This window comes from Halyomorpha halys, unplaced genomic scaffold, assembly GCF_000696795.3.
Source record: "Halyomorpha halys isolate HHAL.00 unplaced genomic scaffold, Hhal_1.1 Scaffold20.1, whole genome shotgun sequence".
NCBI classification, from domain to species: domain Eukaryota; kingdom Metazoa; phylum Arthropoda; class Insecta; order Hemiptera; family Pentatomidae; genus Halyomorpha; species Halyomorpha halys.
Window position 1 is genome coordinate 838,935 of NW_027110474.1, and position 25,658 is coordinate 864,592.

General features: G+C 29.0%; 1 protein-coding gene across 1 annotated transcript in view; it reads right to left on the reverse strand.

The window, feature by feature from the left end:
* Positions 1-25,658, reverse strand: part of qless (decaprenyl diphosphate synthase subunit 1 qless) — a gene marked incomplete in the record, with an annotated part of 229,671 nt that overhangs the window by 84,694 nt on the left and 119,319 nt on the right.

The following is a 25,658-nucleotide window of genomic DNA, read 5'->3' on the forward strand; positions in this document are numbered from 1 at the left end:
TTTTCATTGAGTGGTGGTCCCACAAAATAAAGAACTTTGACCCCCAACCATGGTTAGGCAGTATAGGACTCCAATGGGAGTCTTGGCCGAAAAAGGAAAAAAAAAAAATGAGAGAGATGTAGCTTGCTTGATATCGTCGAAATCTGTACATTTTCTTACCTTGAGGTTTCTTTTTTTCTTTTTAGTATTAATTATTTAAGGCATCACATATGGATCATTATTGCCTTAAATTTTTAAGGAACTTTTTGGCAGTACCCCTGCACGGGGGGCTGCATTATATATATTATATTATATTCATGGCTACGATTATAAATGAAAATTTTTTTTAAATTTATTTATTTATTGATATTTGCAACTGTATAAAAAATACAACAAGCAAATTTGATCATAATGACAAAATGATAATGATATAATACAGCATGTAGAGAAACTACCCAGTAGTAGAACTCTAAAAACATTTTACAATATAAGATGGCCTCGTATCTTCTTTTCAGGCGCCTCGGAGGATTGTCAAGAATGGAAGAGGAAGCAATTTTAGAAACTAGTGGGTTTGGATAGTTGTTAGGAAGTGTATAATGGAAGGAATGATATAAATGAAAATGAATTTCTTTTTTTTTAAATAGGACTTAGGCTATTAAAATTGGTCTAGTGAAACTGAATTGATTAAAGATTGACATAGTATCCTGTGTCACCGAGGCAAAGATATTCATAACAATAAAACTAACTTTTTTTTAATGTTACACATAAAACACCCTATATCCCAAAGCTGTCTAAACCTTACTTGTGACGTCATTCAATCTGAACTAGATGTCCAGCAGCTCATTTTTAAAAAATAATAATTTCCGAAATGTACGCAATGTTTGTAAAAAAAAAAAAAAAATAGCAAAAAAGAACAATAGAGCAATTAATGTATCCTTTAAACACTATATTTAAGAAGAAATGAAGTATTCCAAACACTTTTTCAATGTTAACAGCTGACGAATTAACTTGTAGAGAAACCAGTTTTCATTAAAGTAGACTGCGTGATCATGAAAATCAGAGCAATGGCTCCTGGGCCACTTTCATAAGTTGGACTTGTTCTCGGATTGGAAACCTGTTGTACGAGCTTTATGATACTCCGGGACTGTCTCTCCATTCAGGGTCAAACACTGTAATGTTCATCTCTTACTTTTTCTTATTAACTAAATTCTATCAATCTGGTTTCATTTTAATGGTATTTAAACTATTGAATAATTGATAGAATGATTTAAAAAAAAAAAATAAGTCCTCACTTATAGAGCAATAGGAACTTATATAGCAAATATTGCAGACATAAAGTAATATAAAAATTGAATAACACGGTTGATAGAGCCAGATTGTTTTTAGTAAAATTATATGAGTGAGTGAGAAGGCAAATGACAATTTTAGGAGTGAGATGTATATGTTTTTATAATCCACCTGTATCTGAGCAAATTTACGCTTCAGTAATGGCAAAATTGTGACATTATCAATAATTAACAGAGAATTATTTCTATTGTCACTGGTGGATAGGAACAAAGTCAAAGTAACATCAGACAATTATCATGGAAAACAATTATTTTCCTATTTAAGTATCAAATTTTTGTATATCTTACACCTATAAATTGTTTATTACAAAATTAAAAGTACTTAAAAAGTTTTATTGAATTTTTTTTATTTTGTCTACTTCTATGAAAATTTATATTTAAGGGTTTTATGAGATGTGAAAAATAATTACAACATCTGTTTCTGCCGAGAATATAACAGTTTGAATAAAAATAACAAATTCATATAGCATAGAATATGATCGGAAGATATAGGCCGCTCTCGACTATTTCCGATTTTCCTAGTCACTTTTATTGTTAGGAGGTATAGTAAAAACCATTTATACCATAAAAGTGCTAAAATCACACTCTGAAGTTGCATTCTACAGCAGCAATAATAATATTTTTTAATGATATGTTAATAGTTGTCCATAGATTGATGAGGAGAAAATGGTCGGGGGAGCGATAAGTAAAGATACATAAATGAGTAAAACTTTGTTATTTGATCGGAAGCTTTGACCTGAATTTCAGATCTTCATCAAGGCTGAAAAACAAAATGTGATAACAACCTTAATTCAAATAAAAATAAAATAATGACAAAAAACTTTTAAATCATCATTGTTAGATATGTCTCCAAGTTTGAAATTATTTTATTTCTATTTTTATTTTTTTCTGAATTAAGGTTGTTATATCGTTTTAGTTTTTCATACCTGATGATTACCTGAAATTCAGGACGAAACGTCTGCACAAAATAAATAAGTTTTACTTATTCGTGTATCTTTACTGACCGCCACCCTGACCACCTCCTCCTCATAACAATACTTTTTGATACATAATAAACAATAAATTAGCTACTCTTAAGTCCAATCATGCTATCAAATTGTTTATATACTTGCTATTTTACCGTGGAATGCTCTTCTTTGAAAAATTTGAAATAAAGTTATTAAAACTTAGTTATAATGATAACATCAGATGTCAAGTATATAATAAGGATAAGAGGTTAAGAAAATGTGGAAATAAAAATAAAAAATGCAAAATAATAATAACAAATATAAAAGGGAAAATACAAATGAAATAATTCATATTTTCAATTAAAACATGTGATATATAATGAGGCAGAACATATATTGTTATAACAAATTTCCTATATTTTTAAATTTCTCAATTATCCACTTTTCTCACTCCTATTAGTTCGAAATTAAAATTTTTAGCACATATCTGCTATAGTTTAAAAAAAAAATCGAAATTGAATTATAGTATTAAAAATATTAAATATAAATTTATCAAATAGATTTGAAATGAATTTCACATAGTGGGCTTTTAATTGCTCATCGGCACCGGTTTCGGACCGACGAGGGCCCACCCCATAATCTATTCATCGTCGTTTTCTCTTTCAAGTTTAAATGTCGAAACATCATTACGAAACAATATTGAAAGATAACTCCATTAATTCATTGGGATTTCCCATCGGCGTTTACTAAACATTAATCTAGCAAATTAAAATAAAATATAGCATATACAATGAGAACAGGTGTAATTATAGTAAGTACCTTTCACGCAAATGCTACTTAATATCTAATTTAGATGTTTTCAATTTAAAGAATGTCTAAAATACATTCTGAGCGAATAATAAAAGGTAAGTGGAGAAGATAAAAGAAACATGTAAACAACTTGATATGATTTAATTACATACTGTAAATAAAACATTTAAATTAAATTGTAAAACAAATAAATATATCCGATCATTAGAGTACCTCGACATCAAGCGCTTTTATTGTGTGAAATCAGTTTTCATTAACAATTTAATTTTATTTTTTTAATTTGCATTTCTAAAAGGTTGCAAATAACAGTAATTATAAAAATTTAAAAGAAAAAATGCAATATCAAAGTATTTTATAGGTAAACTTCCTAAGTAAAAATACTATACTTTATATTTTATGATAAAAGTTAATAGAATAATTCGGTCCGTGGTAAAAATTATTCGTTTTGAAAAAAATAAGTTAGGCTAGAAAATATGCAATTAATAACGTGTTTGATACTATTTTTTTTTTATTATAAAAGATAATGCAGATAAGAGTAAGCCGATAAGACCTATAAATAGGACACTTATTGAAAAAAAAATATTCAGGTCGAAAAGCGGTCAGATTTAAACTAGTGAAATATTTTTATGACTCAATTTTATAAATTTAATATTTACAATTTTAATTCAGAATATGAACCTCAAAGAGAAAGAAGGTGCCAAAACATGTTAGATGTTATTTGCCCAATTAATTAAACATCAATTTTTTTGTAAGCTTAAAAATCTATCTCTACGGTATATCCGACCAAAAATTGACAAGACCAAAATTTTAAATCTTGCGAATTGCAATTCGTATGTTGATAGGTATAATCGTTGAGTCACAATAGACCTTCAATAATAAATCAAGATTTTAAATTTGGTCCACTATTTGTTAAGGGGACGGGGTGTAGGGGAAAGATTTAATTGTTTCAAATTTAAAATCGTCCTGTCATATAACATAAGTTATATATCATTGATTCGAAAGTTGATAATTCAATTGGAGTATGTAAGAATTTGTTGGGTCGAGTTAGTAAGGATAAAATAGTTCAGGCGTTTTAAAGTAATATTGAATTTTTTGGCACAGTTGGTAAAAATCGTTGTTTTTGCATCTCCGACTCATGCCGTATTCCTGGACAGAATTTATAATGTTCGACACTCATCCGATACATAATTTAATGTTCCTTGATTAATTATAAAATAAAGGTTTCATTATAGTGCCCCTTTGACTAGTTATATAGGCCATAAATTGAAAACGTTAAAATTTTAGGGATTCCCTCCATCTATCCCCGCCTTGGTCTACAACTTGGGACTTGGTAATGAATATATTAAAACCATTTTCACATTTCCCATACTATCTTCCTTCTGTGTGCCCCGAAAAGTGTAGATTATCTAGCCTACATATGCAGAATGCTTTTGCCTAGCCATCGAACTATTAAAAATATTCATGTCCTTCTTTTTTTCTATGATTCTTTTAAAAAAAAAAAAATGTTAAAACATATCTCTTACCCAAGAATAAAAATATTCCATGCAAAAGAGTCATTAAGGTTGATGAAAGGAAATGCTTTCTAAACTTCTACCACTCTTAAGATTATGAGGACCAATTACGCGAAAGGAAGAAGACCAAGATTGGGTTGGAAGTTTCGCTTTCAAATGAGTTTAACTATTTAATTTAGACCTAATACGTAAGCGAACAAATCCAATTACAAAGAGAAAGATCTACATGCTATTTGCGATCAATAACATTATGCCGATTTTTTGTGTCGTTCCTCTTTTATTAATAGGAATTAAGGGTATTGCCACTTAAATGTAATCAATTATACTTTTTATTTATAATTTCTACTTGTTATATAAGATGATATCTTTTACATAATATAGACAGAAAAGGAGGTAAGATGAGAATTTAATATTTTCTATTACATTGAATAAAATTAACAATCAATGCTTGAGTAAACCCTGTAAAAACAAGGTGAGATGGTATAACAATCAATGTCAAACCCTGGATGTCTCGACTTTCTTTATTCTCTCCTTGAGTCCTAAATGTTTTACTGTAATCTCAATTTGAGTTGTTTAGTTGCATAATTTATTGATCGCCATCAAGTTTTTTTTTTTTTGAAAGTGAAAGAACATTTGTACAGTTTATTTGTCAGGGTGAATACCAATACTGATCCGATTCCATCAGTAATTTTCCTAAATTTTGAGTAGGTTTTGGATTTATTAGTTTTACTGCTGAAGATGATGAAAGATCATATTGAATGATGAATGATAAACAACAAATAATAAGCGTTCCGTCTTATAACTGAAATTTTAGATGAATTAAAGTTTTTGGCATCACAGGTTTATTTCATAATTAATTTATTAAATCGAACTTTATACGTTTATAAAAATATAACCTAAAGATTCTTTCAACAATTACCAACTATTTTAACAATTACGAATATAAAGATTGTCCTTTTCAAGAATAAAACAGTTTAACAAAAGAAATATAAAAATACAATATAAACTGAAAGACGGAAAATAAGGGAAATAAAAATGAAATAAAGGTCAAGAAAAAAGGAAGAGGGTGTTCGTTTTTAATCTTTGGTTTTTATTTTCCTTTTTTCTTGACCTTTGTTTCATTTTTATTTCCCTTATTTTCAGTCTTTTAGTGTGTATTGTATTTTTATATTTCTCATTTATCAACTTTTTATTTGTTATTATTTCACTTTTCATTAAATGTCTAATATTTTTTTTTGTATTTCTTGTTTATTTATACTTTTCACTGTGTACCTTATTTTATTTACTTTGTTTATCTTTATATAAATATATTTTGACCTCGCCCGGACCATATTCCTTTTATTATTTTAATAAGGATAAGACCTAGCTGAGGTTAAAGACCATTTAATTCTACATTCAAAATACAATTTTCAAGTTAATCAATCATACCATATATAAATATTCAATAAAAATAGAAAAATAAATAAATAATAATAAAAATAAAATTTAATAAATAAGTGCGAACCAAAATTCATAATATTAATGATAAAATAATTTACACAAATCGTAAGTAAGCATAACCATATGAATGAATTGATATAAATAATAACAAAATAAGAAAAAACTAAGGTAAAACATTAAAATAAAATAAATCAACTTGAACACATCTACACCCATAGTACGGTATTGACTGCAGTATAGTTAAATGTTCAAACAGTTCAAAACTAGACAGCGTACCGGAAGCACTGAAAACAAAATCCACCCAATAAAAAATTAATTAACACTTCCAATAGTTGGAATCATATTAATCTTGCTCAGTACATTTAAGTTTCACATTGAAAATTAAGTTGCAAATTTCATTTAATTATGAAAAATAATTAATCAGAGATACTTATCTGATGACCTTATCAACTGGACAGAACGTCATGAGCAAGGCAGGATGTGAGCTCTATGTCTATTGATCACTAATGGATGCCTCGTTACGAAATGAAGCTCCTTCAATTCTAGCCAAGATTTATTAATATGTAATAGACATAAAGGATAATTATTAATATTTAATAGACTCGTTGGTTAAATATAGACATCCGTATTCATCATAACACCGTCATTTCCTATTGCGAGATACCGACAGTTATTGATGACTTCAATCCTATTCGGACAATAACTCGTATTACTATTAAACGGGAATGTACAGTATGTATACAAACGGTTTCCAACCAGTGGTATATATGTGTATATATATATTAATATAGTGAATATTGACTAATTAGAAATTGATGTTTTGACCTGGGCAGAATAGCCTGCATGGAGTTAGAGTTTTTAAATTATATAAATTCAAAATTGTATTAAGATTGTCCCTGAAGATGGCCGCATTGGCCGAAACGTTGGACTTATAAGAAAAATAAAAGGTTTTGAGACTTAAATGGATAGAAATTAAATTATTTATTTTTAAAAAATTTACTAGGCTCAAGAAAGTGTTAAGATTATAAAATAAATTAATATATTTAGTTATATAAATATTGCATTAATGGTTTAATTAATTGATAATTACATCTATTTAGATTATAGCGGTAAATAACATTATATAATAAAAATATATATAACTTTAAAAAAATAGAAATAACTGTAGCACGACTCAAACAATTTATACCAAACCAGGGAGTGTTTAAGGCCTCTAAAAACTATACCAAAGGGCACAAACTGGATTTAATTAAATAAATTAGAACTGGAGGTATAAAATAAAATTTTTAAAAGAATATCATAAAAATGAAAATACTCCAAAAAAATAAGTTTACGAATTTTTAATTTCTTTGAAAAAAGGTATTTAAAGGTGAAACTGGATCTAACTAAACAAATAAGAACCGGAGATTTAATATAAAACGTTTGAAAAAATTTTCTATTTTGAATATTTCGCCTTTATATTGGCATTAAATATAAATGGTCCTGATACAAATGCTGTAAAAGATTTTGTAGGAGTAAAACAAATTTCATATTCGGTTTAATCACCTCAAGATACGTTTAAATACGAACTTTCAAAAAGATCGGAAAATAAAATTTGTTGGCCAACCATTTTTGCCTTACAGGTGTATTAAAATATCAAACAAACGAAGTTATTTCTTCAAGACGACTGAACCAATCTTCACGTAACTTGGTTATGGTTTAGGGCTCTATAAACTGCACTAACTGGATCTAATTAAACAAATAAGAACTGGAGGTATAAAATAAAATGTTTAAAAGTATATCATAAAAACGAAAATACTCCGAAAAAATTAAGTTCACAAATTTTTAATTTCTTTGAAGAAAGGTATTTAAAGCTGAAACCTATCTTTATATATTAGATATGTTCCAGTATTCATGAAAAATAGCGATGTATGTAAATAGGGAAAATTAAAATTAAATTAATTATTGTTATATATGTATTTGTCTGATTTTCATATTACTTTCTTTTATATTTGTTGTATAGTTTTTTATCATTTTTCTATTGTTATATAGTTTTTATTTTTATTTTAATATGTTTTTATTCTAATTTATCTGTATTTAGCACTGAAGAAGGCCCAAAATTCAGGCCGAAACGTATTGCACAATAAAATATGTGTCATTTACTAAATTCCTACATCCCTAGACCGCACCCCCTGAAATCTGCTCAAATCTATGATAGAATTGGGGAGATATCATTTCAGAATAAACTTGTAATAATCCTTAATAACATAAGGAATACTATACAGAGACGTTGACTCCAAAGCGAATCAACCCATCCATCAGACTGTGAGCTCATGTTCACTCTAAGAATTTTTATTGCATCAACATCATTTATTCGCCTTGACAGACCTGATTTAAAGTGCCGTTGTGCAAATCATAATCACATTTAAATTGCGCATTGTCTTTTTTCATCTTTTTATGATTTATTGTCAGGAGGGAAAGCGGTCGCCAAGGCACATGTTGAATGTAAATTATTGGCATGATTAAAGGAAGGCAGTAGTCCACACGAGTGCGATCACACCTTCAGGTATGTTAACTGCTGCCGCTGCTATATTTAACAATCACAGGATTTTTTTTTTTTTATCTGTGTGAACAAACGTACAGAACGTCTGAATTAGCATATATTTGTATAACAGTCCGTACACAGTAGATGTATAACAGATTTGTAATTCAACAAACGCTTAATTTTAATGTTGAATGTTGATCTTGTGCACGAGGCTTAGTATGCATTAAACATAACATCTGTCTATCTAAGGTCACCATTTCCTGAATGAAATAATTAAATGATCGAAGGGTTTTCTACAGAATGGAGGTAATATTTTCAAGCTTTCGGAAAAAATATATAAAAATTCAAAATTTAAAGCTAGTAATAAAATTGCTTTTTGCCAGTACACTGAATTGTTCATTCATACTAATACAGTATATTCAGTCAAAAATATTATATCTATGCAATGTAAGATAACGCATCTTAAGCAGTGATACGCTCAAGTCCGACAAAAACTCTATATCACTTAAAAAAAAATAATGTTTCTAAAGATATCACAAGAGAACTTCGAAATTTAGAAAAACATTATCGAGATACCTCTATGAAAAGATGAATTTTTTGGAATTAAATTTCTATCTGTTTTGAGAGAGCTAAAGTTTAATCTAGTTTCAACTGGTCAACAATTCTTGTTTACAAATATCATTTAGTAATAAATTCGTTTAACATCATTAAATTAACGCCCGTTACACGTAACAGACAATCTGACCTTCACCGATGTTCAAATTACTTCCCGGTAACCAATTTATGGAGAAAAAAATAATAATACTAATCGTACCTTCATATTTAATACATAATTTTAATTTATTTTAAAAATATAAGTGAAATAGTAGGTATATTGAAGAGATTTGACAAAAACAATGGTTCCAACCAACGAGATAGGTTGGTAGTTCCATATTTTAAATAATGTGAGAACTAATGATAAACAACTACAAATTTTTGGTAAAAATTGAAAAACTATTTTTTTCCCTTATAAAATTTTACACTTCAGCTCAAACCCTGAAGTAAAATATAATTTTATTTAAAAAGATACATCTAAGGATGTATAAAATACGAAATGCTAATAAAATAATTAATTGACATAAATAATTAAACATTAACAATCTGAAATTTATGGATATCATGCTATGGAAAAAATAGAAACTAAAACTTGAAATGATTGAAAATACTGAATTGGTCCTAAAAAAGAACACAATCCATTAATTTTATTTTTGCAAAAATATCACAATAATGTTTGTTGGCTGCAATAATCCATTAGAGCTTTGTAGTAAAAGTTTTTATTTTTTTTAAGCAGGCAATACTATGATTACTCCAAGAGGCGTCGGCATTGGAGGGGCAAAATAGTTTAATATTATTCGAAGTATAAAAGTGCGCGTTTATACACTGACAGTGAACCTAACCTCGTAAACAATGGTGAACTTTTTTTTTTTCTTACCTCCTGGAACAAAGAAAAAGAAATTTACAATGGTGAATGAATGAAACTGGTGCTTATATACAACGAACAGCATTCATCAAGTTAGAGAGTTCTCTGTCAAGGTTCTACAAGTAGAAGTTATCTGTGGCGCATACGTAGATAGTTTAAAGTACTACTAACAATCAGACAACTGTCGCAACAGAAAATATCATAGTTTAAACGATGTCATATTAAACGATAAATATCATAAGTTAAACGATTACTGCGACAGCTGTTGCATTCCACTACAATTGTTCCTGAGAAATTGGAACTTCGTTACTTACTTCCCCTCGCAGTTATTCTCCTATTATTACTACCACGTTTTAACTTTAAAATAAAGAGTCTTAATCTGTCTGTACTCTTTCTTTATTTTATATGCTTAAAAAATATATAGGTACCAAAACTAAAATATATGTAAGGTACCAAAACTAAAATATATATGTAACAAAACTCTAAGATGAAAAAAAAAATACATTTCAAAAATAGCAATAACATATAATTAGTTCTCGCTCTTTTTTTTTGGCCTAATTCACTAGAAAGATCTGGATTAATTATAATAACAACAACGAATATAAATTTTTGTTCCTTCCAGGAATACAACAGTTCAACAAAAGATAACGAAGCCATAATGCAAATGGAAAGAGACGGCGGTCTCGCCTTATCCCGTTAAAATCAGATATTTCTATTTTTTCTTTATTTATTCATAAAATCCCTCAATATTTAATATTTATCTGTTGCTAACAATAAAAATAAATAACATACAAGGTACTTAAACACAACTAAAGGTACCAAAATAACAAAAACTTCATTAGAGTTCGCTCTTTTCTAGACAATTTCACTGGATAGATCTTGAGGACTTTTCGCAGTTATTAATACAGATTAGCCATGAATTACACATTCTTGAAACATTACAAAGTCAAAGAAAGTATTAAGGGATTTGCTGGTGGGGTGACTTCATGGCTTTGAGATGAAAAAGAAGAAAATGAAGGTCTTAGGAAAAGTGAGAAAAAACTGATGAATCCAACTGAATTTTTCTTTATATAATTGAATCGCTGAGAACGGAAATCGCATAAATCAACTTTTTTCTTAGCTGCGGAAGAAAAAAAAAGAAAAAAGGTTCTTCATGCATAATGACATTTCATAAATGAGCAATAAGAAATCTAGATCGTTGTTCAGATGGATTAGAACATCTACTGTTCAACACCTAACCTACTACACCTATAAAGGTGTAAAATAAAAATATTAAATTGAAAAATAGGAAATATTCGCAAAAATAATTTTTTTTCTTTCTACTAGCAAACAAAAATTTTTTTTCTCTCTTTGGTGAGAGAAGCCAGGGAGGAGTTTCAAGCGGGGAGGTTTTGATAACGTCAAATTTTCTTTAATTGAAAAAATACTTTTAGATGTTTAGGTGTTTTCAGTGATCATAAACATCAATTTCACAAGACTCGCTAATTTTTAAGCCGAGAAGGCAAATGCATTCCTTCCCTTAGAACAGATAGAACTATATTTGTGTTCTTTTTGGTTTTAAAGTAAATAATTTTGACGGTTTTCTTTAGTTGTATACATCATAAGTATAAACTGAAATATAGGTATAGAATACCTTACTTATAAAAAAACTGCAATATTTTTTTGGGACGGTATGTCACTGAATAATTCTTGGCATCAAACTTGAAAGTCGGGAAATCGGGTTGCTTATAAAATCATTACACATCTACATGGGCGTAGATAGAGGAGCAGCGGTTCTCCCCCAGATTTTTGAGACCAAGAGAAAAAAATAAAGAAAATATTGAACTTATTTGATAGATGATTTCTTTCTGGAAACATGCTATAATTAGGAAGGTAACATTGTTGAGTTGACATCTTCACGGATCACAAGAACACAAACACACATTTGAAGGGACAAGATGGATATACGTAGATTCTTCGATAAAAAAGGTAAGATTCAATGAGCACAATTATTCGTCATATACTCATCTTTAAAAATAATGGGAAAAACTTAAAAAAAGAACCTTTTTTTAGATTCCATTCTTCTTATTATAACTTACAGTATGCCAACCTTCTGAATTAAGTACTATGGGACCCTCACCCCCAACATGCTCAAGTATCAGGTACTCATTAACTTACCTATTCATTACTTATCCTAGAATGAGAGTTCTTACAGGATATTAGAGCATTATATTCAATTTAAAACCAAAAGAATGCGTAATGTAAGCTGTAACAAGGGTCTCACTTTTTTTAGATGAACGATTTGGAAAATATTTTTAGAGATAAGTCTAGATATAATTAAGATTAGCTACCCCGGTTACATAGTTAAAGTTGACCAATGAATTTCAAACAAAATATAATGACGAAATGTGGACAATACAGTAATGACCCTGTATTGCGATACTCATTTCCAACCACCAAAACAAAATGAGTACTGAAACAAGGAAACTGTTATGTGTCATATCATTAAGGATGGACAGATAACTCCGTAGAATGTTAACCACGAGGAATAAGCAAGCAATTAAGGTTAGAACAATACGGATACGCAATTGAGCCTTATAGGGCATGCACAGCGGTAACTCAGCGCAAACGTCCTTCCAAACTTACAAATGACAATTAGATTCTTATCGAAGCATTCTCTAACTTTCCAGACAGTGAGCCATCTAGATAAACATCAGTTCAATTTAAATACAAGACACGATATGCCTAAATTCCTATCTAAATAATTCTTCTTCTGCATACCTCATGATTCATCAATGAGCATTTAGGGAAAGGGAATTAAAATTATATAATTGTATACGCTTCTTACACTCCGAATCCTAGTTATTTTTATACCTAATAACGAGGACACAATTCAAATATATACTACAGAATTCAGCCACGAAAGTTCACCATCTTACTTAGTAGAAATTTCTTTAGCAATTAATTCTCGTAAAAGATTTACGGATCCTTGTGGTATTTCCTTAAAACAACTCGAAACCATTATTACTCATAAATAATTTTACTAAATTTAAATGTTTTCATACTTCGCTTCAGTAGGACAGATGGATTTTTCCTCCTAATGTAAAAACATAAACTACAGATTTACCAGATTTTATTTTAAAAAACATCTGACAATCATAAATAAATTCTTTTATGTCCCAAATTCAAATTGACACAGTGGCGTCTGATTTGTGATATTAGGTATATTTTAAGGTCCTTATGATACCACAAAAATTTGAAGTTGATCGTTTAAGTTCCTCACATGCCATAAGATTGTGCAGACCAGGCCATAATTCAACAGCTTCAAAAGCTAATGTAATATTTCGCTTAAATTATAAATAAATAGTTTGTTTATATGGTAGTGATATTGTGGATAATCCGAAAATTAGAAGTTTTAAATATTTATGAATTTTTGAAAAATAGGGTTTTAACTTATAATTAATGACCTGGGCAAAATAGCCTGCTAAAAAATTTTTAAATTTTGATGTGAGGTGAGAATTTATATAGAAGATTGTCCATGAGGATGGCCGAAATGGCCGAAACGTTGGACTATTGATGGAATAAAAAGTGTTGAGACTAATATGGATACAACTTTGATTTATTTAATAAATAATTACCTGTCTCAAGAAATTGAAAAAAATATATATTTAAAGTAATATTTCGCCTTAATAAAGGTATTAATTCCAAACGGTCTTTCCGACGGTGGGAACATAGGATCAGGATAAAATGCAAAGGAGCTATGAATGATTATGTGAACAATGGACATCAGGCAAATAAGAAAAACCTCAAAATAAATCAAGTTCAAACTTTCCTAATTTTTATAATATTTGAAAAATGGTATTTAGGTGTTTCAGGCGACTCTAAAAACAAATTTAATTTGCTTTTCAAAAAAACTTTACGTGAAGCCTCATCAGTTTTTTTGGGAATATATGATCATTTTAACAAAACAGTATTTTCCCTTATTCTTCAGAAATAAATAAATCGATTGGTATGTAATGTTTATATAATATATAATATTTACATTATATATAATTTTTAAATATCCAAGACTCTACCTGCATTTAATAGCGATAAAGAGCAATTAGCAGTATACCGCTGTACCGTTTCGCTGTTTATGTTGCAATATGAAAAGTCTTGAACAAATTATCAACATTGCTAATACAAAACAATTTCACTAAAATGTTCATTGGTTCATTACTGCCTACATCGGTTCAAATAATGGAGAATGAAAAACATTTACTTTTTTATTTCTTTGAAAACTGGTAATTGACGGGGTCCTAGAGATGCTAAAAAATAAAAATGTTAACTGTTTTAGAATTAAACATTTTTTTTTAAATCTGATTTACTTGAAACCACTACAAATTTTTTGAAGTTTTCCGTCGCTTATACTCATTAAAAACACTTGACCATATGTTTTTCTTATTCCAAGGAAAAAAGTATGTATATGTATTTTTTTTAAAATAAATAATAATAAGAATAAATACTAATGAAAAAATTTTTTAAATCTTTTAAGTAATTTTTGTTTTCTTGACTTCCATGGCCCTGTGAAACACACCCAATAAATTTGAATATAAAACCATTAAAAGAAATTTTCTCGAATCATTGACCCTCTTACTGTGCTTTTCCTCAGTGATTTAAGAACGATACTAAACACTTAAAAAAAAATTAAACCAATCTATAATACATTACATAAGTAGGACATAAATTTGTCAATACTAGAAATGTGGTTTTAAATTCATTTAGGAAAAGTATTTAAAATCTAAAACTCCAAACTTTCAAAAGAGAAGAAACTAATTTAAAATATAATTAATGTTAATAAGTTAAAATAAAACTTTTTATTTACAAATACTCATAATACCCAATGACTTTAAATAAAAATGAAAAACAAACCACGACACTTCATTGTTGATTACAAAGTTCAGTCACGGAATAAATTTCCACAACATCCTATTTGAAAAAAAAAAAAGTTATATGGAATCAACTAAGTATTTTATACTTCAAAGGGATCCTATAATAGTAAATTATAGAACCATGACCAATCGAATAGAAAAAAAAGAAACCAGCGGGTATGAAAGCCAATCTGTCAAGTAAGAATTGATGAAGAAAGAAGTGCAATTTTGTTGAAGAAAGTCCATCTACAAAGGATTAAGACATGCTATCGTTACTGATACAATTTAATTTCAAAAGAAACTTCAAGAAGAAGCCACAACATCTAATTTACACCAGGAAGCTACTTAAATTTCAGGATACAATTATGTTCAGTTTCAATCTCCAAGTTGAGTGTTAAGCAAAACATTGTGAACCTTTGCAATCCACCAAGTTAAAACAATCATAAACATTTCCTCAAACTTTGAGGTTTTACATTTCAAGATGCTTTGAATTCAAAAAACACATTATTTAATTATTCTTTATTTACTGATATAATAAAATAACTATCTCAAATAATAAGCTATTGTGTATATATTTTAAGTATTTTATTCTTTAATTTTACAGAATTTCTTTGCGTTCTCCTTGAAATAACTAGAAATACAATAATAAAAAAGATATAGTTTCCAAAATCCTATAGAAAATTAAAATACATTAAAAACAAAATGGTAAAAAAAAAAGAAATAGATAGATTAAATTTTAATTCTAAGTTCGATAGTGAAATTATATTTTGCTGGATGTCTGTTGTTCTCGCTTCTAAGACTTCGTAAATAATACTTCAAGACGACTGAATCACCAACAAATCATTTATTGTTATATTTATATATTTTCAATAACGGAGGTCAGAAAAAAAAAAAACATATTCAAATTCCATTCAAAATTCCATATGATACTTGTAAAAATAAATAATAATACTAAATGAAGTTGATCAACCTTAAGTTTTAATAAGCATATTGGTTTGTTAAAATTCTTGAAACCCGACCATTTTACACATCCCTTTAACTGATAGCAATTCCGCATTGTTTACGAACTCACAAACTTGCTTTGTTTTTTCTTTTTTTCAGTAAAATGTATGATCAATGGTCACCTCTATTTATTTATATAACAAAAATTATTAATAATAATTATGAATAAGGTGCTATATTAGAAATATTGTCGTGTTGGCCGAAAATATCATGCATCACCTACGTGGTAAATTGGTATTAGGATATTTGTTTTTTAAACCTATTTATTTATTTTTAACTTTTTAATTAATTTATTTACTTTTAACTTATTTATTAGTTTTTGACTTATTTATTTGTTTTAATCTTTATTACTGTGACAACAATTTTAATTCATTATTTATAAATATTCATTTATTCATAATCTCGTTTTATTATTTGAAATTTATGTATGCGTGCCGAACACATGACGAGATAATAAATTTAAATAAAATTTGTACAATACATTGAACACTTTTATTGGGTTCCCGGAAAAGTACAGTATGCTATTAAGAGATGTGCGATAAAATATGTGAGGAGAATAGAGAGAATAAAAAATAGAGCAATTGGAAAGAAAACAAGAAGAATAGAAGATGAAGAAATTTTTTTTTTTTAAAAATGACAGAGAAAAAAAATAAAGGAAATGTCACTTAGTTATTGAAAAAGAAAAGAAAAAAAAGGAATATAATTCTGGAAATGAAATAAAGTATAATATATTTCATGAAATAATGTATTTTGCTGCGTTTGATAAATCGTTTTTTTACCCAAGCTGCATATATTTGGAACTTAATTCCCACTAACATACGTCATATACTAACCATTCCCTCATTTAAAACCCTTCTATTTAACTACCTTTTACAACACCAATCTTATCCATTATTATAATAGTACAGATATTTTGAAATTTATTTATTTTTTTTCTTCTCTGTATATAAGTTATAATTAAGTGTGGCCACTCTGTTTTTTTTGTCAATGTATGTTATTATAAAGTTCAAATTACCTTTGAAATTGTTATAAAGTGACCTAGTCCCAGAATAATAAACTATTTTTCATTTTATTTTATTCATGTATTAAAGTTTTATTAATAATGATCGTGCGTTTTCTCTTATAACTTGAGGCAGAAAATATCAATTTCATAATAATAATAGTAATTAAAATAGAACTTTCATTAATTAAGTCAATTCTACCTGGAAAATTTTTTACATTGTAATACGTTTCATCTCTCGTCAATTTACTCCGGTATGATTTCTTTTTCTTCAGTTTAAAACGTCGGTAAAGAAATGTCTCATAAAAAAAAAAAAAAAAAAAAAATTATAACTTTGTTATTATGTATCTTTTACTGTAGTGTGTATATTTGGGCAGCATTACAAATACAGAACAAAAACTATGCGAGGCCTGATTTTTTTTTTTTTTTGTAATTTGGTGGCCTTCAAATTATACCTGCCATAGGATATGTCTGATGTCCACACATCTATATTCGGTCGAGCGAACTAACTCAATCCCATTCTGTCGCAACTGTATATTAAGCCTATTAAGAGAGGATGTCGAAAGCTATTAATCATTCGCCCTGAAAGTTTATGGAGATTCATTTGGCTTGCACAATCATAAAGGTTATAATATAACGTCTAGTAATGTGATAAGTTACATTCAATTGTAGTAATAAAACCGACATAAAGCAGAGCTTATATTGCGAAGAAGGCCTTTATAAACTTGTTCTGCGTGACATGGTGAACACAGTTCTTGTCATAACTATATTCAGAAAATCCAATTTAAGAATGATAATGTAATTGTTTTATTATTTGGATTTTATAATTCATGAATGGAAATTTTCTATGAACTATGTATATAAGTAGGTTTATTATTATCACTGGAAAATGTTAATAAATTTTATTTTGAACCGAAATGAGTGTTAATAGTTGACTCTGCTAAAGGTATACTGTAATGTGTCTTATATCCCTCAACAAGTTAACACAGTCTTTTAATAAAGTTTCAAACTCCTAAATGTATCTCTCAAGATAAATGCCCACAACAGAGACCGAATGAGTGGCTACCAACACTTCACCACTGTAAATTCTCTTTGTGTATAATGAGAGCAGTGAAAGGAAGGCCACAACACTAGCTAGATTTTAAACGCAAGAGTTGTAAAAGGGAAAATGAAAAATAACAAAAAAAATGACTACAATTTATTTTATTTACTTGTGTCATATATTTTAGATATGAATTATAACTGATACAACAAAATATAGTTTCTTCAACAGCTGTAAAAGGCGTCAAATCAATAATAAAATAATGTAGTACGTGCAAATTAATTAATTAATATTAATGAATTTAATGTATATATTTTTAAGGAGACAACTATTTTATACACATTTTAAAGAAAACTGTTAATTTGATAAATATTTTTATTTTTATTACTGCTAACTTGGGCGATTATACTGCATTGCAAAAAACTATTTTAGTGATTGCACAAATAAGAAGAAATACTATTGTGTTATGTGTGAGTTGAATTATATGTTAAAAATAAGAAAATTTTAGTTATTGTCCTTAATAATGGCCTGAGAGGTAATAAAATTAGTTGAGACTATAGGATCAAAAAAATCTGCTTATAATTTTATTAAATTATAATTATTATCGGTAGCGTAATCAATAACAATACACATCCATCAAATAATAGATAATATAACAGAAGCAAAAATAGGTGATTTTTAATTTTTTTTATCAGTCCAATGATGCTAAGTCAAAGTCAGTACGTTGCACCTTTTGAACCTAACAAAGCAACTGACTGTCCTATATCCTGACAAGCTCAGGCATAGCCGTCATGGATTTCTCCAATGCCATCATGCAATCGTCCGAACAATCTTCCATTATTAAGTTGATTAATACAATTCCAGAGGGCAAGGACCGGAAAGAGACATTCGGTTGCCAATTAAAAGTAATAATTGATGTAAATGATATTTCTGCCCCTCAGCGGGAAAATGTTTTATGTTCCGTGATGATGCTTATTCAATGCATGAAACCTACTAACTAATGAATGATCAGGGGTACGGTTTTAATTATTGTTTTAATAAAGTTATGGTACATAATATATTCTTAGCACTTTTACATCTGTTTTATGTCACTCTTGCATTGACTCTAATGTCTTAAGTATCATTTTATTTTATATGAAGACCTACATTGTGTGTGAATGAAACGTCGGTAATAAATAAATAACTGTAAAAGATTTTTTTCTTGTTGAACGCAGCTCTTAACATCTCCTTTAAATTCATACTTACGGTCAACCACCTATATATATAACTATTATCCTTCCCACTGATCTTTATGGATGAGAAACGTGGTATCTTACACTAAGGGAAGAACAGCGCCATGAGGTTTTTGAAAATAAAGTATTACATAAAATATCACCATCATCATAACCATTTTATGCCCTTTACCGCTTGCGCAGTGTGGGGTTACAATTTGCAGAGTCAGAACCAGATATATCACTCTCTTGGACCATCTCCCTTCTCCTACTCCAGTCCATATCCCGCCTCCTTAATACTCTTCTCCCAGGAAATACGTGGTCTTCCTCCTTGGCCTTATTCCCTCCACGCGAGTCTCATATGTCTTTCTGGCAGTTCTTTTCTGGTCTATTAAAAGAATGTGTCCGAACCATCTTAGCTTGTGCCCCTCTAGGATGCTCTCAGGTGGTTTGACTCCGAGGTTAGTACGAACGGTACTGTTTCGTATCTCATGTTCTTCCTTCCACCTTACGAAGGTACCGCATCTCGAATTGAATTATTACGATCGTGTAGTGTCAACTACAATAGAAGAACGCTGCGAAGAACTTTTTTTTATCACATTGTTGTTTTTTTTTTGTGTTACATGCATTAAACTATTACATAAAACATAGTAAGCTTATGATTCAAAGATAGTATTTCTAAAAAAAAATGGAATAAAGTCGTATTTAATGCAAAAGGCTTCATTAACTCAAATAAAATAAGAGTCATACATTATTTATCCAGTCTTGCACAATTTGAAAAGTGTAATATACAACGTTATTTCATCCCATTATTGAATTATAGTAATTTGGATATCAAAATCATAAGGAATGTACAAATTTAATAAAATAAAAGAACTGAATTATATATAATAAATATATGAATAATTAAAATTTTACATTATAAATAGAATAACAAATATAAAATACATAAAACACACCTAATTAATCAAACAAATAAGCTGAATCGTAAAACATCATTCCTTGATCTTAATCTTCACTCATTCCTCATTCATAAACTATTAATTTATGATATTTAGTTATCTCATAAGAGTTTTAAGTGAATATTCAAAATTAATAACCAGCCATTTCGCTTTAAGCTTTCCGAAATCAAGAATCACTTTCTCCCATCTTGTCCTGTTCTCTTGGGGTCAAATCAAGTCGTGAGAACTCAAAACAGACTTCTAAAGAGCAACGAAAACATTTGAATCTTTGCTAACCTCAGAGAGAAATTAATTTGACATTAACTCTCGAGACAACAAGATAAAACGCGACAAGAAAAAATAAATTCCTATATCCTATACTGTTGACAATATAAAACAGAAATTAACAATAAATTGAAATGGTAAAAAAGGAATCGATAAGTAAAACTATACAACATTCAACTTTTATAATATTTGTTTTTTAAAAACATATCTCAGTTAAAAAAAAATATATATAATATAAGTTATATCAACCATGTAAGGCCGATGTGGTATAAAAATAAAAAATTAAAAAAAAAAACATATCTATTCTTCGTTTAATGTAGAGTAAGTTGTTTAAGTTAAAAACTGAGCATTATTTTTTTATATATATTGCTAATGGATTCAAAGAAATGTTAAGTTTGTTTGCCCAATGCCTAATTTGATAAGGGTGTATAATTCAGTGATTGTATATTATTTATCTGAAACCATTTACTTATTTTAAGAAACGCAGTGTTTAATAATATAGAGGCAATCTTCAGTGAATACAATAGAATCCCTTCATAATGAATTAGATACCACCAACAAAGAATATATGAGAACAGAAATATGTTAGTTAAAGTTTAGGAATAGCAGAAATCAGAGGCAATTGAAGTTGAATTAACCACCAATGAACACTATATTGTTTCCTCACCACTGAAACATTTTAATTCCATTATATGTTTTGGATATCAAGGAACATCGTTGATTCTGTATCAATCGATCGATTGTTGAATGTTCGGAGATAGTTAGGGTTAGTACCTTTAGTTGGTCCCGTAAATTTTATCAGATACCGCCTACTACTTACTCTTATGCATTCGCAAATGTATTTTCTTCAATACAATATTTTGAAAAGACCCATCTGATTTGATCCAATGCGGGAAAGTATGGGATTATTTCTGGCATGATCCAATATAAATTTAAGCAAATCCCATCTGTTACTTTAACTTTCGCATGGGCGAAAGCTTATCCCTTAATACACCTATACTTTAAAAAAAGTTGGTCTGATTTAGTTCAAGATTACAGAAAAGTTTAGGATAAGTGTAGATATGATCAAGTATAAATTTCATCGATGATTTTCGCTTATTCATGCGAAAAATTAATCTCACATATACACCAATGTTTTAACAATGAATCGACCCCCATATAAGCAATAGAAGAATGCAGGAACATTCCAGAAAAAGTTAAAAAGGAGAAAAAACAAAGAGGTAGCTACACTAACTCATTACGTTTATGCAGATGTTTTTATTTAAACATTAAATTTTATTTATTATTAATGTTGAAAATGGAGCAGTATGGCTAAGTGGGTAAGGCACTGTACGTCTAACACTAAGGATCCGGGTTCGAATCCGGCTGAGGTAGATAATTATTTATTCTGTTACTGTAGCCATCAACAGTGGGTTCGGGGAGCCCCCCGGGGTCAACTTAGCCTGATAAAGTGGGTATGTTAGTTAGGGAAAACTTTATATCAGTTGAGCGTGATCATTATCAAATCACCACCTTATACAACCTATTATATTTTATTTAAAAAAAAAAAAAAACAATACTTCATTACAAAGTACTAAACTGACCCTTCATGGGTTGTAGCAGTTTAGATTTTCATTTTTATTAATGTTGAAATTCTTCTTCTTTACTACTACATTTCACAAATCCAGAATAAAAGGGAAACTAGCATCGTAAATAATTTTATCGATTGGAACCCAGTCGACACAGCAAGAGTTGAAACCATCAGAATCTCAAGTATGCATTACAGTCTGTCTACTATTAGTTATAACTGAAACTAATATTTCAAGTCATGGATGAAATATTATCAAGTAGTCGAAACAGTATCTTTGAATAAATAATCGTTATTATCAATTAAATGGAAGCTAAGCTACCAGAACAAATCAGGATGTATAAATTTTATGCTCACTGGATCAACGAGAAACTAACTAATCCAGAAAGATGTGCCATGAAAAAGTCATAAAACACGGCAACAAGTTCAACGATCCAACCCAAGGTATGAAAGGTTAATATTCAGGCAGAAATCAAAACTAATTTTTAAAAATTCCCTCAGAATCGAAAATGTCAATTTGCATTTTACATTAAGGAAAAAATTTGGTTCAATGTCTATCTATAGTCATATATGTGTTCCGGCATATTCAATCAAACCGTTAGTTAGATTTTGATGAAATTTTCTGGGATTGTGGGTGTTGGTACCTAGTTGATCCCATATTGATTTTATCAGATCCCGTCTCTTTTTCTCAACACTCCTGTATTCTGAACTTAGCTCATCAGATTTGACCCCGATTTAGAGAAATGTTGGGGTTCAGTATGAAACGCGTCTAGTATGAATTTTCAAGTTAAATTCCATCCACTACTTTTTCACCATGTGGGTAAGTATTTTTCTTGACACGCATGTTTCAAACAGCTCCTCCCGCAGATTTTATTCACAAACGACAAATCAATTATTTAAAAACTAATAATAATAAAACTTCCAAAATGATCAAAGTTCCTCAGCCCCCTCTTAAAATGCATTTCCAGAATGCAGAAAAAGAGGCTACCCTTAATCAGTTTTCATCATGACAACAATCCCCCGCTTAGAAGAAAAAATAAATAAATAAAACTTATTCTTAAACCTTGACACATTGATAATTATTTACCTACCTAATAAATCAATTAAACTAACTACAATAATTATAACATTTGTTTTAAATATATACCTTAACATATCATGGCCACCCTGATAATTATTAGGGAATAAATAAATTTGTACAACTACAACCCATGATGTACCTCCTCAATATTACATATCGACATGGTAATCAACATTTTGTCATTAATTCATTGAATTACTAATAAAATCTGTACCACTACAACCCATGAAGGGTCAGGGATGCAATACTTTGTAAGGAACTACTGTTACTAGACCAACGGTAGTGCAAATAAGTGATTTGGTTAGAATCGCGCTCGACTACCAAATTTTCCCTTCATTGGGGGTACACACATTATGAGGCTGGATGGATCCCAGAGGCTTCCGAACCCACAGGGTTGACTCACGTCTAAGGAATAAACAATTATTTGTCAGAGCTAGATTCGAACCGAGGTCCTAGAGGGTATCACATTGCCTCACCACTAATTCATCTCGTTCCCGATTATTAGAGAATAGGAAAAAAAAATAGGAAATTATTACTAATTTATTAGAAACTAATAATTATTAGGTTATTAATAAGTAGATAATTAGGAAATAGTAAAAAAATAAATAAAAATTACCAACTTAGTAAAAAAAGACAAAAATATACTATACTATACTCTTGACAAACAATTGTGATAAAATCTATTTAAAGTGATTAATTAATCCTCACAAATTTGACTTGATTACTCTTAAAAAAAGAGTTGTTTAGAGTTTTTATGAAACAGGAAAATAATGGATCATTTTATAATTGAAACCCAAGTTTCTTAAAACCAGAACTATATGAAATACAAATATTTGAAGATAATTTAAATTTATTAAACTCATTTTCATAGCTAATAATAACTAACTTTAAATAATTTTAGCGAAGATTGTTGTTAAGCATTAACTTAAGGATCATCTGCTAAGTGACTTCCGACTTGATAATTAATGAATTTAGTTATTACCAGTTAAGGTTATTGGTACTTCCCGTTGTCGACGAGATAATAATGACATTAATCTACCTAAATACATATAACTTTTTTAAATTGTCAATGAAGATTATCATATTCATGTCTCAATCAACGAATATTTATTATAAATTAAATAAAAGAAAAATGTAATGATTTTCGGTACAGAATACATTAAAAATAAAAAAAATATTTTTTCAATTCAATTAGAAGGAGATGGTCGGTATTGCGATCAAAAACAATTAAGAAATAGTTTCAACTATTAATAGTGGAACCCATTTTTTAATTATTTTTCTTGCCATATTTTTCGCTGCCATCTCCTTCTAATCAACATATGGTGAATTATCATGTAATATGGTTTAATTGATTGTTCCAATACCATGTTGACATGCTAAAGTCAAATTAAATTATTTTAAAGGATATTAAAAGGACTGATTTTTTTCAGTGTTTAAAGAGAGGGGACGGTTCGGATGAGTGAAATAGAGACTATGAGCACGAAGTGAAGAAATATTAGTGAGAAGAGTAGGAGAGTAATGTAGTTAGGAAAAATATATAATAAAGACGAAGGGGATGAAAATAAAAGGTATCTGAGGGAGGCAACTTCATACTTGCGGCAGTTTACGGTAGTTGGGGTAACCAATGCAACGCTCCACGCTATTGCATAAGATGGAAATCTCAAGTGTTAACAACATAAATCTATTGAAAACAATTTCTTTATCTCTTATTCAAGTATTTAAGATAGAAGTGACTTAGACTAACGCTGTGTAAAAGTAATTTTACATCATCTGACACAATGCGTGTCGGAGAAATATTCTTTAGTATACCTAAGCAGGTCTGACAGAAGCAAGTCGAATAAAATTCGTTTTACACGATAGATTTGACACCGCGCATGTCAGACAAATATTCTCATGTGTATTTCTTATGAAAGTTCAATGTGGCATAACTGCCATTGGACAAAGGCTTTAACAACTTATTTTTTTAACTTTATATTGATAATAAAACAATAAATAAACTATCATTAATACATAAAAAATATAAAGTTATTTCTTTTACTTTTGTTTATTTACTTCAATTGTTTTCAACTTTATTCTAATTTTTTTAACAACTCCGTAAATAGTGACATAGTGATTCCGTATTTATTAGTCGAATTTCCATTACTTTATAATCGCATGTTTGTAAATTTGAATAAAGCAGATATAAAAAAATCATAGAAAAAAAATTAAACTTTCGTATAAAGAATTTAATATTTTCTTATACATATCATTTTAATTGTATTATATATTTTTCTATTGGTATTTTGGCTCCAATAAACGAAATTATTATTTTTTAAAATTTAAATTTCATCTTTACCAAAGGTGATAACAAAAACTTTTTCGGCAGCCACCAAAAACAGGATAATTGTCCAACATTGTATTCCTTTCTTTTAGCAAACGATGAACTAATAAAACGAGGACGACTAGTGAAATTTTCGTTCTTCAAAGTGGTCGCACGCCATGCGCTCTCCCAGAACTGAGTAAACAAAGCGAAGTCCGTTCTTTGATTGAACATTACTACCATTTGTAATGTCGGAAATGCGCCATATCGATTAATGAACGTACCTAAAATTTGTTTATTTTATGCGCAAAATTGCTTATGGCTT